At 32.3% G+C, this 17,493-nt stretch overlaps 1 protein-coding gene across 3 annotated transcripts in view; it reads right to left on the bottom strand.

The window, feature by feature from the left end:
• cora (erythrocyte membrane protein band 4.1 like coracle) overlaps positions 1-17,287 on the bottom strand; it is a 204,915-nt gene extending 187,628 nt beyond the window's left edge. For all 3 annotated transcript variants that reach the window (XM_075312951.1, XM_075312952.1, XM_075312953.1), the window contains exon 1: positions 16,772-17,287. The gene's annotated coding sequence lies outside the window, so the exon portion shown is untranslated. The remainder of the gene's footprint in view (positions 1-16,771) is intronic.
• Between the last annotated feature and the right edge of the window lie 206 nt (positions 17,288-17,493).

Raw genomic sequence — 17,493 nt, 5'->3', positions numbered from 1 at the left:
AATTGTCCCATTTCTCATGATCGATTATTATCTTTATTCATTCCTTGCTTATTTAATTTAATTTTTTTGTTTTTATTTAAGATTTCTGGTCAATAAAAGCTTTCTTCTTTTAAACACTCATGGTGTTGGCCATTCCAAAAAAATAAGTAGGTCAACCAGGTGTGACCTGGCATTTACCTTAGCTCTTTGTCAGTTAGCCTAGAAGGTGAGTCCATATGCTTGTCTATCGCTCTTCTCTTCCCAAATGGGTTTATTAAACTTTTTATTAAATTTTTTGTGTGTTGCTTTTGCTTCTTTTCCAGGCTTTCAAGCTTGACTATTTGTCTATACCCGGAACACTCCCCACTGGTGTTTTCATTTGGGTTGTTTTTTTTTATATAGCCACGTTTGTGTTAGTTCTTATCCACACCATTATTTATGAAGTGTTAGCTGCATGGGCAGCTTTTGGCAGCCAAGACATGGATGGACAAGATGTATATTCCTCGTCTGACCATACTCAGTTTGGCCAGACTCAAAATAGCCATGGTAGGTAAGTTAGCCACCCCATCATTGTAGCCATCCACCCAGCCATCTATAGACAATCAGTGTCATCATGGTTTGCAAGTTTTATGTCTTCCAACATCGTAGCCACTTCTTATAGCCACTTAATCATCCATTTTGATTGGAAAGGTGGGCCATCCCACCACCATGGAGAAAATCGAAAAGGAGGAGTACACAATATAAACGTTGTATAGCTACCAAAACCATTTTCATATTTAGGTCAAAGTGTCATATTCTTTACTATGGAATAGTAGACAATGTGTTTTGTAGTCTAACGTCTGGTTGGAAATCTTCATCGGCACATGTAAGGTTTTCACTTAGTTTTCTTTATAGTTTTGTTTGTTTTTTTGTTTTTCCTTCGTCGCTCAAGCACAATTCTCTCAACCACCTTTGGGATACACCACGTATTTGATTAGCACCATGGACTTGGCCTTTCTAGGAAGGCTGTCGTCATTTGTTTGGTATGTTCGATAGTTTTTGGTGTCTGTTTATCACTGATAACTTCATAGGAGGCAAACCATATTGTCATGGAAGGTTGCCAGGAGGAAAGTTTCATGAAATTTTCCCAAGAGTTTTCTTTTTTTTTTAATAAGGGACCAATCGTATACTTGGCATGGTACCCATTAGATGAAATCTTAGATTGTAGATGGCATATAAATCAAAAACAAATCATCTTCACATTGGAAGTTAAGGCCGATGGGGGAAAAAAACTGCAGAATTTCTATATATGGCGTCACCCAAAGTCCTGTCAAAACGGAACATGTCAAGTTCTGCAAAGGAAACAAGACTCTCTACATGTTGACCACGGAATACAGAGGCTAATAATCGATATTCTAGTGAAAAAAACGAATAATCGATAACCAAACGAAGTATTTTAGCCACTCTAGGGTGGGAAATCATCCCGAGATTTATGAAAAGTGGTGCTGCAGTTGAGACCCTAGCGAGAAGGCGCATTTTAGCCACTCTAGAGATGTATGAAAAAGGGGTGTTGCAGTAGATATCCCCACGGGAAGACGTATTGTGATCACTCTAGGGGAGACGTATTTTATTCACTGTAGTGAAGACAATTATTCGAAAGGGAAGCGATCTCTCCCAAGTCGATATCCTGAGGCAAAGACGATGTAACATATTTTAGCTACTCTGAGGAAGACAAAGGGGTGCTGCGGGAAAGACGTATTTTAGTAACTTTAGCGAAGATTCGCTAAAGTCACTTTAAGGGTATATCTTCCCTAAGGCAATACCACGACGAAAAGTCGTATTTTAGCATCTCTAGGGTGGACAAAAATTCTAAAATGTGTAGAAAAGAGCGATACACGGATTTTTAGTCGATATCTAAACAGAAAGACGTATTTTTGGGAAATATGTGAAGAGGGTCACCCCCAAAAATAGTTGGGTAACATCTACATTGGAATCTTGCTATAAACAGTATGAGGACCACAGCTTGGATTCCCTGAAAGCACTGTTTGCAGGCGTACGAAACTTCTTGCTAAGCGTTTCGTATAGAGAGACGTAAAATATGGCGACTGAGCACGTTTATCACGATAAGCCGAAATATATTAAGCCACGTATGGAAGAGTGTGTGGAAAGGAGGACACCTTTCGGAACCCAGAATATGTACAAATATGGATCTAAAATAGAGGAAGGAACTGATAGCGATATTTAATGCAGTGAACTAGGAATACAAGAGTCTTTCGCGTTAGATACCGATTGCGAAGCCTTTCATGCAATCGCAGAAGCTGCTGAGTAGCTCTTGATGAGGCTGTTATTCCGAATTGATATCAGCTTCTTCATCGACAGTCAAGCAGCTATAAAGGCCTTAACAGCATATTATAACTCTGTGCTGGGTACCTGGGCACTGTGGAATAATGGGAAATGAAAAAGCAGATGCACTGGCTAAGAAGGGCGCTGGTGGAACGAACAATGTCCTTGTCAGCGTTTATTTTCCGCTGTCTTCATATTAGAATTCATGTCAGAAATGTGGAACTATGGCGAGGACGTTGAGTCTAGCGTAGGAATTGCAAAATTCTGATAGCGATAAACAGACAGGAGTTGAGTCCATTCATTGGCATTATAACTGGATATAACGCACTTGGGAAACATATGGCAAGAATAGGCCTCAAAGATGAAAACCTGTGCAGATAACGTATGGACCTGGAAGACACTTCTTTTGCCAGTGTCCAGCATTACCCGATATCAGTTTTCTCATAGACAGTCAATCAACTATAAAGGCCTTGGGCAAGGCAGACATAAGGTCTAAGGTAGTCAGCCACTGTCGTATGGACCTGGAAGACACTTCTTTTGCCATTGTCCAGCATTACCCGATATCTGTTTCTTCATAGACACTCAATCAACTATAAAGGCCTTGGGCAAGGCAGACATAAGGTCTAAGGTAGTCAGCCACTGTCGTAGAGAGCGTAAAGTTCTGAACTGAACAGTATAATGTAACTTTGTGCTGGGTACCTGGGCACTATGGAATAATGGGAAATGAAGAAGCAGATGTACTGGCTGAGAAGGGCGCCCGTGGAACGAATGATGTTCTTGTGTACATTTTTCCTCCGATGTCTTCATATCTTTACAGAATTCATGTCAAATATGATGAACTATGGCAAAGACGTTGGGTCTCTTCGCAAGGCTGCGAGCAAACACAATTGAGTCCTCATTTCATTGACATTATAACTGGACATACACCCTTGGAATACATATGCTAAGAATAGGCCTCAAAGATGATAACATGTGCAGATGGTGTATGGACCCGGAAGGCACTTCATGTGCTAGTATCCAGGATAGAAGAAACAAGATACTGGGCTTCTTTTTCTTTCACACTCTCACCGATCTGCGGTAGTGTAGCTTAGGTTAGGTTAGGTTAGGTGGCAGCCCGATGTATCAGGCTCACTTAGACTATTCAGTCCATTGTGATACCACATTGGTGAACTTCTCTCTTATCACTGTGTGCTGCCCGATTCCATGTTAAGCTCAATGACAGCACCTCCTTTTTATAGCCGAGTCCGAACGGCGTTCCCCATTGCAGTGAAACCACTTAGAGAAGCTTTGAAACCCTCAGAAATGTCACCAGCATTACTGAGGTGGGATACTCCACCGCTGAAAAACTTTTTGGTGTTCGGTGGAAGCAGGAATCGAACCCACGACCTTGTGTATGCAAGGCGGGCATGCTAACCATTGCACCACGGTGGCTCCCTGTGTAGCTTAAAGGACATACTCGCCTTCATCACGGCCTCTAGTTGAATGTTTTAAGCAGCTTTAAGGATGACGGATAAATTGGAAGTTTTTGAGCACCTTTAAAGGAGACCATCTCAGGAAGAAGAAATTGAGAAGATTACCTTGAGGTATCACAATGGACCTGTAGTGGTCTAAGTGGACATCAATTCGATACAAGAACTGTTGTCGTCCTCAACATCCTAACCTAACCTAAACATTGTCCAGAGAATGAAAGTGATACAATACGCAGATGATGTCTCGGAAATGGGAAAGGAAAATAGACTGAGAGTAACTTCTGCAAATAGATATGGAGACTACATCGCATTTTCGATTTATGACAACAATGTATGTTTAGGTTTTGGAGGAACCTTAAACTTCTCGTCTAAGAGTACAAGAAAATCAGATGAAATAACGACTTTCGAAACGGTTTAAAATTTCTGAATTAGAGCTGCTTTGTGGAAGGCTGTAGCGTGATTACAACAGACATACCGACGGACAGACAGACATCCTTAGATTGTCTTAGAATTTCCCCTTGATCCAGACATATTTTGTGAATCAAAAAAAAAATTCAGGGGTGGTTAATCTGCTCTCAGTAGTAGTGGTGATATTTCTGACGAGATCCCTTATGCGCTTTACACAATATATCCCATATATTGTGCACATTATAAGTTAAGTCCGAAGGCATAATCGGTACTGCTGCATGTTTATGGGATCGATAACACATTTACCGATTATTTAGTCATCGCCGACAAGTCGTATCGATTCGACACACTGTAAGATTCCTTACAAACACCGACATTCCGTCCGGAATAACTGATAGTCTGTAAGGTGCATAACATTCAGCTTAGCATGGAATGGAGCCACACTCATTGAGAAAGCAATTCACCATCAATTGACTTAGCGTCAAAGTAAGCCTGGAATAATAGTCTGCCACTACAATAACGTAAGCTTTAGTTACTAGTGCTTAATTTATTGTATTTTTATACCCTCCACCATAGGATGGGGGGTATATTAACTTTGTCATTCCGTTTGTAACACATCGAAATATTGCTCTAAGACCCCATAAAGTATATATATTCCGGGTCGTGGTGAAATTCTGAGTCGATCTGAACATGTCCGTAAGTCCGTCCGTCTATTGAAATCACGCTAACTTCCGAACGAAACAAGCTATCGACTTGAAACTTGGCACAAGTAGTTGTTATTGATGTAGGTCGGATGGTATTGCAAATAGGCCATCGGTCCACTTTTACGTATAGCCCCCATATAAACGGACCCCCAAATTTGGCTTGCGAGGCCTCTACGAGAAGCAAATTTCTTCCGATCCGGCTGGAATTTAATACATGGTGTTAGTATATGGTCCCAAACAACCATGCAAAAATTGGTCCACATCAGCCCATAATTATATATAGCCCCCATATAAACCGATCACCAGATTTGACCTCCGGAGCCTCTTGGAAGACCAAAATTCATCTGATTCAGTTGAAATTTGGTACGTGGTGTTAATATATGGCCTCAAACTCCCATGCAAAAATTGGTCGAAATCGGTCCATAATTATATGTAGCCCCCATATAAACCGATCCCCAGATTTGACCTCCGGAGCCCCTTGGAAGAGCAAAATTCATCCGATTCGGTTGAAATTTGGTACGTGATGTTAGTATATGGTATCTAACAACCATGCAAAAATTGGTCCACATCGGTCCATAATTATATATAGCCCCCATATAAACCGATCCCCCGATTTGGTTTGCGAGGCCTCTAAGTGAAGCAAATTTCATCCGATTCGGTTGAAATTTGGTACGTGATGTTAGTATATGGTATCCAACAACCATGCAAAAATTGGTCCACATCGGTCCATAATTATATATAGCCCCCATATAAACCGATCCCCCGATTTGGCTTGCGAGGCCTCTAAGTGAAGCAAATTTCATCCGATCCGGCTGAAATTTGGTAGATGGTGTTAGTATATGGTCTCTAACAACCATGCAAAAATTGGTCCACATCGGTCCATAATTATATATAGCCCCCATATAAACCGATCCCCCGATTTGGCTTGCGAGGCCTCTAAGAGAAGCAAATTTCATCCGATCCGGCTGGAATTTGGTACGTGATGTTAGTATATGGTATCTAACAACCATGCAAAAATTGGTCCACATCGGCCCATAATTATATATAGCCCCCATATAAACCGATCACCAGATTTGACCTCCGGAGCCTCTTGGAAGATCAAAATTCATTTGATTCAGTTGAAATTTGGTACGTGGTGTTAATATATGGCCTCAAACTCCCATGCAAAAATTGGTCGAAATCGGTCCATATTTATATGTAGCCCCCATATAAACCGATCCCCCGATTTGGTTTGCGAGGCCTCTAAGTGAAGCAAATTTCATCCGATTCGGTTGAAATTTGGTACGTGATGTTAGTATATGGTATCTAACAACCATGCCAAAATTGGTCCACATCGGTCCATAATTATATAGCCCCCATATAAACCGATCCCCCGATTTGGCTTGCGAGGCCTCTAAGTGAAGCAAATTTCATCCGATCCGGCTGGAATTTAATACATGGTGTTAGTATATGGTCCCAAACAACCATGCAAAAATTGGTCCACATCAGCCCATAATTATATATAGCCCCCATATAAACCGATCACCAGATTTGACCTCCGGAGCCTCTTGGAAGACCAAAATTCATTTGATTCAGTTGAAATTTGGTACGTGGTGTTAATATATGGCCTCAAACTCCCATGCAAAAATTGGTCGAAATCGGTCCATATTTATATGTAGCCCCCATATAAACCGATCCCCAGATTTGACCTCCGGTGCCTTTTGGAAAAGCAAAATTTATCCGATCTGCTTGAAATTTTTTACGTGGTGGTAGTGTATGATATTTAACAACCATGCCAAAAGTGGTCCATATCAGTCCATAATCACATATAGCCCCATATAAACCGATCCTGAGATTTGGTTTTGGAGCCTCTTGGAGGAGCAAATTTCATCCGAGTCAGTTGAAATTTGGTACATTGTGCTAGTATATGGCCGTTAACAACCATGCCTAACTAGGTCCATATCGGTCTATAGTTATATATAGCCCTCAGATCCATATCAATAATTGTATATAGCCCCCATATAAGCGACCCCCATATTTCAATTCTGGCTCCCTACGTACCGTGCAAAAGTCCATATCGATTCGTAATTATTTGTAGACTTACCTACACATACTTTTTTTGTCTAATGTATACCACGTATGGACTAACTCACAATTTAGAAAACGATTTAAGATACCACAACCCAAGTAAGTCGATTGTGGATGACAGTCTTTCGTAGAAGTTTCGACGCAATCCATGGTTTAGGGTACATAAGATTCGGCCTGGCCGAACTTACGGCCGTTTATACTTGTTTAATTATAATAAATCTGTAGATCAAATAAAATAAAAAAATAATAACTAACTTAACATATTCTGAAGAAAAATTATTTGTTGGTTTAATTGTAATTACATTTTTTTTCTTCCTTTAAAAACAACACATTCAAATATATTTAATTTTCTAATTGTTCTTAATTAACTTGTTATAGTATATATAAAAAAAATATTTATTTAGCTTGAAAAATACATATGTTAAACGTACCATATACGTACGTGGTATGTTCATGTCATAGTGGTCGTCTTTTCGCCTGACAAAAATGGGCGATAAATTCTTATTGACAAAAACTATATAAAAATCTACATACAAACATTATATGCTTGTATTTATATATATTGATATTAAGGCGTGTCATTTTTCTTTTAACGAAAAACCCGAAAAATATAAGTTTTAATTGCCAGAAGTATTCATTAACATTTTAGGAGAGAATTGATTTTCAAAAGATTATAAAATAATCAGGAATTATACCCCTAACCCTATCTTCATCGTTCCACCTTAATATATGCCTACATATATTATATATGTATGCGTAAGATGTTTGATGCCAATGTTTTTTTTTTTTTTGTCAGATTGCTCCACAAACTTTTACTACAATCACCAATATCTGATATTGGCCATGAATTTTTTGTGACGATCTGACGTCATGCTTTTGCTTGGAACAAATTCTAATACTCGCTGAATCGATTTAAAATAGAATTGAAATTTTCAAAACCACAGCAATTTTTTTTTTGGTCAAATGAGATGAGATGTGAAAACATGTATTTCTAGTTTCACAGCGTTGTAGAATATAAAATAGCTCTATTAGAAATTGTTTTTATTATTATTGGAGTAAAATCCCATAAAAGAGAAGAGGCACACGGAATCCCAAAGTTAATATGCTAATTTACTAGTCACAAAATCACCTTTTTCACTATCCAGAGTGTGAGGTGCAGTATTAACATAGAAGATAATTCATCTAGATCTGGTACACTGTCTCACAGTTTTCAAGAGAATTAATGAGGATATTTAAGTGGAAGAGGTGAAGAGATTAGTCTTGGTCTCCGAGTTGCGCCCAGTACGCGGGAGGAACTTAAATTCCCAAGGCAGACCTGGGAAGTTTCAGGGTAGACTAACTAAAATCAGTCTAATGCAGCTGCCTTCGCTTACTTTGGCATAGATAGTCAAGGCTGAGCTTATTCTTCTCACTATCAAATCAGTCTGAAACACGGTAGCCACTCTACCAAAATTTGGAGAAAATTTTACAAAAAAAAACTACAAAAAACCTATTTCGCAAAATTTTATTTCTATAGAAAATTATGGCAAAATTTTATTTCTATAGAAAATTTATTCAAAAACCAAAAAAAAAATTATTTTGACTAAGTTATATAATTTTATTTATATTTTGCGAAAATTTTATTTCTATAGAAATTTTTGACAAAATTGTATTTCTTTAGAAAATTTTGGCAAAATTGTATTTCTTTAGAAAATTTTGGCAAAATTTTATTTCTTTAGAAAATTTTGTGAAAATTTTATTACTGTAGAAAATTTTGTGAAAATTTTTGTGAAAATTTTTGTATGTAGAAAATTTTGTGAAAATTTTATTTCTATAGAAAATTTTGGCAAAATTTTATTACTGTATTTTGTGAAAATTTTATTACTGTAGAAAATTCTGTGAAAATTTTTTAATGTAGAAAATTTTGTCAAAATTTTTTAATTCTGTAGGAAAATTAGTCACAATTTTATTTCTATAGAAAATTTTGTCAAAATTTTAATTCTGTAGGAAGTTTAATCAAAATTTTATTTTGACTAGATTATATAATTTTATTAATTTTATTTAGATTTTGTGAAAATTTTATTTCGATAGAAAATTTTGGCAAATATGTGTGTCTTGGAAAATATTGGTAAAATTTTATTTCTTTAGAGAATTTTTTGAGAATTTTATTTCTGTAGAAAACTTTGTTAAAATTTTATTTCTATAGAAAATTATATCAAAATTTTATTCCTATAGATAATTTTGTCAAAATTTTATTTCTATAGAAAAATTTGTCTAAATTTTATTTCTATAGACAATTTATGAAGTACCTATTAGTAAGAGGTAAAATGGTAGATTTTTTACTGTTTGGTAGATTGTTAGAAATAAGATATATACTTCAATTTTTATAGAAATACGATTTTGACAAAATTTTATATAGAAATAAAATTTTGACAAAATTTTTTAAAGAAAAAAATGTTGACAAAACTTTCTATAGGGATAAAATTTCGACAAAACTTTCTAAAGAAATAAAATTTTGACAAAATTTTCTAAAGAAATAAAATTTTGACAAAATTTTCTATAGAAATAAAATTTTTACAAAATTTTCTGTAGAGATAAAATTTTGACAAAATTTTATTACTGTAGAAAATTTTGTGAAATTTTTTTGATGTAGAAAATTTTGTGAATTTTTTTTTTATGTAGAAAATTTTGTGAAAATTGTTTCTGTAGAAAACTTTGTCAAAGTTTTATTTCTATAGAAAATTTTGTCAAAATTTTAATTCTGTAGGGATATTAGTCAAAATTTTATTTTTTTTCTATTAGTCAAACATTTCAACATTGCAATAGCATAATAACACCAATTCATTAATCTTCATGTCCAATTAGCTCGCATTTAAAATTGTAATTAATGTAAAGTAATTGATTTGGACGAAAAACCAGCCTGCGTTGATATCAGGCTAACATAAAAAAAAATATTTTTAGTCAAAAATTTATTTTGACTAAATTATATAATTTTATTTATATTTTGTGAAAATTTTATTTCTGTAGAAAATTTTGGCAAAATTGTATGTTTTTGGAAAATATTGGCAAAATTTTATTTCTTTAGAGAATTTTTTGAAAATTTTATTTCTGTGGAAAACTTTGTCAAAATTTTATTTCTATAGAAAATTATGTCAAAATTTAATTCCTATAGAAAATTTTGTCAAAATTTTATTTCTATAGAAAATTTTGTCTAAATTTTATTTCTATAGAAAATTTATGAAGTACCTATTAGTTAGAGGCAAAATGGTAGATTTTTTACTGTTTGGTAGATTGTTAGAAATAAGATATACTTCAATTTTTATAGAAATACGATTTTGACAAAATTTTCTATAGAAAAAAAATGTTGACAAAATTTTCTATAGGAATAAAATTTCGAAAAAACTTTCTAAAGAAATAAAATTTCGAAAAAACTTTCTAAAGAAATAAAATTTTGACAAAATTTTCTATAGAAATAAAATTTTGACAAAATTTTCTATAGAAATAAAATTTTGACAAAATTTTCTATAGAAATAAAATTTTGACAAAATTTCTATAGAAATAAAATTTTAACAAAATTTTCTATAGAAATAAAATTTTGACAAAATTTTCTATAGAAATAAAATTTTAACAAAATTTTCTATATAGACAAAATTTTGAAAAAATCTTCTATAGAAATAACCTTTTGATAAAATTTTCTATAGTAATAAAATTTTGACAAAATTTTCTATAGAACTAAATTTTATCAAAATTTTCTATAGAAATAAAATTTTGACAAAATCTTCTATAGAAATAACCTTTTGATAAAATTTTCTATAGTAATAAAGTTTTGTCAAAATTTTCTATAAAAATAAAATTTTGACAACATTTTCTATAGAAATAAAATTTTGACAAAATTTTCTATAGAAATAAAATTTTGGCAAAATTATCTATAGAAATAAAATTTTGGCAAAATTTTCTATAGAAATAAAATTTTGACAAAATTTTCTAGAGAAATAAAATGTTGACAAAATTTTCTATAGAAATAAAATTTTATCAAAATTTTGTATAGAAATAAAATTTTGACAAAATCTTCTATAGAAATAAAATTTTGACAAAATTTTCTATAGAAATAACATTTTGACAAAATTTTCTATAGAAATAAAATTTTGACAAAATCTTCTATAGAAATAAAATTTTGACAAAATTTTCTACTGAAATAAAATGTTGACAAAACTTTCTAGAGTAAAAATGCAAAATTTTGATCAAAAACTTCAAAACAAAATTTTTAAATTTGGTAGATTTTTGGTAAAATGTTCTTCAAATCTTGGTAGATAACTTTTAGCACGAGTGTCAACCATGCTTGGCAGGTCAGAAGAAGTGTGACATAGTGGGTAAACAATTTCCAACTTTCGTCGATATAACGAAAGGTAATGCCCATATAAAAATTGTTTCCAAAATTGAAGTGAAATGCCACGATTGTTGCAATTTCAAGATTGTAAATTTCGGAAAGTTTGGATTTTTCTGAATTACTTAAAAAGAGGTTCAATACATTTCCGAAATTATTATTTTTTATTTTTTAAAATTAAGCGATTATTATTTTCTTTTATTTCCTCACGTCGAGTTTATTCAATACTAAATGGAAACAATCCTCTTGATTACTCTCACTCTATATAACTTCATTTTAAATAAAAAATTACAGGATTTACTTGTCTCCTTAACAAAAATCTGTCACATTTTATCAACGGATTAACTTTCAAACCAAAATCTCTATGTCTTTATCACACTTCCTTTGTGGAACATCAGCAAACAACCCTCTTGGCAAAGAATGTACTTCCTCTTTTAGAATGCTTGAAGCCAGATAAGTTACACTGAAATTGATTTTGACAGTGAAATCCACAGAGACTAAAAATAAAAACAACAACGACAAAAGAAATTTGCGCGCTAATATCCCAGCTATTGTCCTCTTCTCTGGTGGACCAAAAATACAAAAACGCAAAGGAGTTTTATTTCTGATAACAGAAAACCAAAACAACAACAAAACGAAGACAAAGACAAAGCAAAATTGACAGCTGGAGCCAGACGGTAGCAAACGTACGGAGATGAAATAAACAAAAACATATCAAATGATAAAAAGAATGTAGAGCTCGGGAAGAAGAATTTCTTAAAGAGATGCAATAAGGACAAGAAATATTGGAAAGCAAAAGAAAAATAATAAATGAAAGCTAAAAATTCTTACAAAAATACTGGAAAAACTTTATCCTACTACATTCACCGTTTGCCGCCCGACGCTAACCGCATGTATATCGGAATATGACGAACGTAAACTCTTTGTGTTTACCCGGTAAATTGGTGAAATCATCAACATGTTAGCATAAAAGTTACCGTTGCATGTGTATATGTGTAAGTTCTAATTTGATACTATCACTTTGTTGTTAGTATTACTGTCATCATCATCATCATTGATATCCATAACGTTGTTATTGTTAATAGCAACAGCCAACTTAGCATAAAATAAAATTATTACTTTGATGACAAAACACACATGGAAGTTTGGATAAATTGTGGAATGGATTTGTAGAGGAAAAAGCCCAAAGCCCCATTTCTACTAGAACACACAATATGGCTCAAAACATGTCTCTATGGCTATGCTTTCAAAAGAGAGCTTGTCTCTCTCTGGCACACACATCCATACACTCTCTTATAAATATGGCAATGTTAACGTATGCTTAAAAGATAAAAGAATCAGAGAAAAAGAGTTATTTTTGTATGAAGGTAGCTCTATGTGGTAAAGGCCCTTAAAAGATATAAAATAAATACAGAAGAAAAAAAAACAACTCAATACCAAAATAGATTGAAGTGGAATGAAGGATAACAAAAACAAGTAAGTGTAAGGCAAAATACATGAAAAACAATGATAACATGCCTGTATACTTCAATAGCATATACTTCATAGGATATGCCATTATAAAAGAAGTTATCAGTGTTGCCAACATCTTTTTATCAGAATATCCTCAGAAAAAACCTCAACGAAAATTGCAATAGCCGTTTTAACTTTATTTTATTTCATTAAAATTGATACATAGTTTACATAGTTCAATTTTGCCAAATGCAAGAACATTTTCCTAATTTTAATAAGATTTTTCTTACTTTGATGACATAAACTAAAAATGAGGAAAAAATGTTATACAAATGAAGTACACAATTTTATTAAATTCAAAATTCGCACAAATTATTTCACATATATATTTTTTTTAATGTGTTAATTTTAGTAGTAGCCTATGTTTTAAGCTTTTTAATCTTTAATCGAACTATTCAATACCTCAGTTAATTTGAAAATTATTTCTTTAAATCAAAAATTTGTTTTACTTTAAGGAAAATTTTCCTTAGTTCAAAGAAATATGACTTTAACGGGGTGAAGCAAATGTTAAAGATTAGTGTCCCAATTTTAAAGAATGAATTTTTTCAAAAGCCAAAATTATACATTTTTTTTAAAGAAATTAGTCTTTAACAATATTAAATTTATCCTAAAATTTAAATTTCATTATCTTTCATTTTGGGTGAATATTATTTTCTCTGAAAGTATAACATTCAATATCCAATGTAAACTAACGCATTAAGAATAAACTACTGCGCGGTAAGTTTGGCCATGATTTGGCGACAATGCATTTTTTCTTTACTTTTAGTTCATATTTTATATTAGAAGGTGTGATTCCAGTAGCTAAAAAACATATCGGGTTATTAAATTTTCTTTGTTTTAAGAACGCATTGTAAAAATCTCAAAAAGTGTAGTGCAGTTTAGTGCATTTTTGTACGAGGTACACTAAAACAAAAGTTTACTTGAATTCAAAGAAATTTTGTTTATCTCTTTATTAATGCATTCTATCTTATTAGCGATATTTTCATTATTTAATTGATTATTAATACAGTTATGCTAATGGTACCCACCCAGTGGTGAGCCCATTTTATATTAAATATATTTAATTAAAATTATTATATTTTCAATATTTGTTTTCCTCAATCTTCGTGTTTATGGGTTTTTAATGATTACAATAGTAAATCTTGCGGAGCTTTTCTATTTCTTCTATTTTCAAAGAAATTGAATTTGTGTCTCTTCCTACAACTTTAACGGACGGACACACATTTTTGTCCTAAATTTAATGAAACAATTTTTGAAACAAAGATTATAGGCTTTCTTTCTTGTTATTAAAATGTCATTATTTTAAAGAAATTTGTCCTTATTATTATGTAAACGGTGTGTGTCCTAAATTTAATCTTCCATATTCTATGTTCCAATTCAATATTTGTTTTTCAGTATAGTTGATTTTTCCCAAGTTATATCCTTTACTACTGTATAGTCATACACAAAAAATATATCACCTAAATATTTCCAATTGAAAAGATAATTGAATTAAAGATAAATTAAAAAATTAATTGATACAATTAACTTTTTAATCAAACTCAAAACATTAAGTCAATTAGGTCAATAATTGAAAATTTTTATTTTTTAATTAAAAAATTAACGAATACAATCAACTTTTTAATCAAATTAGAAACGTTAAGTCAATTAGGTCAATAATTGAAAATTTTTATATTTTTAACTAAAAAATTAATTGATACAATCAACTTTTTAATCTAACTCGAAAGGCTAAGTCAGATAAAAACAGCTTGAATTTTTTCAATTTTTAATAAAAAAAATTAAATGAATTTAATAAAAAAGAATGTAATTTAAAATAGTTACGTCTTTCTTTAAAAAATTAATTGATGCAATATTTTTTTATTTAATCAAACTAAGAACACAAAATGAGCGAACATTTTCGCGATTTTTACTTAAACAATTAATTGAAAAATGTAATCGATGTCAATAGCAAAACTCAATTAATTGTTTCACTGATTGAATTAAAAATTTAATTGGAATTTGGATTGAAGTTTAAATAAATAATTAATTGTATGAATTAATACTTAATTGATTTTTGCAATCAACATCAATTACATTTTTAATTGAGTCAATTAAAAAATTGTTTTTCGCATTTTATAAATCAATTAAAAATTTAATTAAAATTGTCAAAACAAATCAAATAATTTTTAGTCGTCTTGGAGTTTACTTCAAAAAGAAAGATTAATAGTTTCTTACAAATGACATTTGTCAATTAAATGAGTTGGAGAGTCCATGTAACATAGGACCATTAGTGGGAATTCAAAAAACTAAATTTTAGTTGACCACTGAACATTGTGATTGTACTATAATTTTCGTGATTGAAGATATTTCTATTTAAAAAAAATAATTGGATCTATTAATTTCGTGATTGCATCATATTTTTTTTGTGTTTTTTTAATGATCTGCTTGAAATTTCCTAGGTAAATATTTAACAGGATTCAAAAAAAGGATTCGTCGCCACAGCCACCTATTTAGCCCATATTGGATATATTACATCACGATAAGGATATTTTCTAAAAATGATATCCAACTATTTCGAAAATGCTCTTGAAAAAAACTTTGATACTCATTTTAGTCAAATATTTGCCTAGTGTGACCATGTCCTTAGAAATACTGGTTTCAGACCAAAATATCGAGTCAGAATTACTTCCTGAGTGTATATGGCCCTGGCTGTCCATTGGGAAAAGCGAAGTTTCTTCACAGATTTAATTCCATCACTAGGCTCTTTCTAAACGTCAACAAATCAGCCATATCGTCTTTAGTAATTTCTTATTTGTTATGCTCTCATATTAAACGCGACTGTAATCTAAGGAAAAACAAAAATATCGACAGATTACGATATAAGCCATGATAAAAATTGTTCTAACAAAAGCTCTAAATGGTAAAAAAAAACAACAACAGATTGACATTCAAAACAATCAAATTCGGTAGCCAAAGCACTTACACACCTATTCACAATGAATTTTCTCAAGAACAACAACAAAAACTAGACTACATTTATGGTTTGCCAAAAAGAAAGAGAACGTTGAGTATTTTTACTGAGAATATCCGATTGACTATCTTTACCAATTTTTTTTATGTCTAATATACTTGGTTGATGTTGTTATTTCTATTGGGTTTCCTTCCCATTAGAAAAATAAAATACAAAATGTCATAGCCACGTTTGTTAGCGTCTATCATATGCTATTGTGTTTATATGTAGCATTGTTGTTGTTGTTGTTGCTATTCTTTTGACAGGCTATTTGTGAATTGAGAGAGCGACAAACAGTGTCTGCTGGTAGCAAAGAATATGGGTTAGTATACATGTGTGTGTGGTGGTGTATGTGGCCGAATTGCCCCATTGTATCTGTGAATTTTTTAGACTATGAAGTCATACTCGGCGTGTTTTTTTGAATTTGATTTTCTTCGTCTTTTTGCCCTTTTTTCTTATTCTTCTTTCTACTACTTGTTATGTTGTTCTTGTCTTTGCTGTGCTTGTTCTTCTATATCTTCTTTCACAATGTTGCCGTGAGTTTTTTATATGGCATTTATGAGAGAGGTTTGTTTGAGACCCACCGATTACCTATTGTTGTTGGTGTTGTTTGTAACCACTCTACGTAAGCTTTTTCACTTTCCCATGCCCGCTCCCCCTACAAGCCTAGTCTAGTCATACAATATATGTTTGCGGGTGTGTGTTTTGAGCCTCTTTTAAGTTTACTTAATGACTGACTTGACTTGTTGGTGATGTTATCGTTGTTGTTGTTTTTGTTGCTGTCGAGTTTGATCATAAAGTTGGCTGGCTGACGATCAGAGCTTATGATGACGATGGTTGTTTTTCATTAACGGCCACAGCCCAAAAATTTAATTTAATACACCGATATGGTTTGGTATTTGTTTTTGAGTTTTATTTTTTGAATTCTAGTTTTTTTTTGTGAAAAGCCTTATTTTACCTTTTTTCAAAATTGTTAAGAAATTTTGTAGATTTTCTGCTTCTGCTATTTAATTTTGTAGTTTGTCGATTTCCGAATATTTTTCCAAGTGCTATTTTTCTGCGAAGTTTCCCTCAATTTTTTTTGTGCGGTGTTGGTTTCTTGAATTTCCTTGTTTTGTACAATGCTCTGGGATACACAAACTTGATTTTACCACTCACACACTACGCGTTTTTGTTATTAGAGAATTTTCTTGTTATTTCGCCACAAACGAAATGAACACACAGAATTTTTTTTCGGGAAAAAAATATTCTTCACTTTAATTTGGGTGAATTTTGTTTTCAAATTTTGGTTATTGAATTTTTTTCGTATTTGTGTTTTTGTTGTGCTGTGAATTTTTTCCTTAGTATGTTCACCACAAACAATAATATATCTTAGATTTGTTGAATGCTTTCCTTTCTTTTATTTCTTTTCTTATTCTGTTTTCACAATTCTACGCTCTGAATGGCATACGCACGGCACGAACAAGATACTCGAACTGAATTGTATTCAAACAGAATGTTACTACTCGCATGATGGATAAAAGCCATAGTTGTTTGAATTTGCTTGCATGCTCTCTGTGTCTCTCTTTTCTTATATTGTTCTCATTTTAACTACACCCTAATTTTATTGCCCATCAAGCCACTACCAATCAGACTCATTGGAATGTTTACAAAAATCGCAACCATTCTTATTAGTAATAT

The sequence above is a fragment of the Haematobia irritans genome, chromosome 5 (genome assembly GCF_050003625.1).
Source record: "Haematobia irritans isolate KBUSLIRL chromosome 5, ASM5000362v1, whole genome shotgun sequence".
Classification (NCBI taxonomy): domain Eukaryota; kingdom Metazoa; phylum Arthropoda; class Insecta; order Diptera; family Muscidae; genus Haematobia; species Haematobia irritans.
This window is presented reverse-complemented; position numbering and strand designations above follow the sequence as displayed.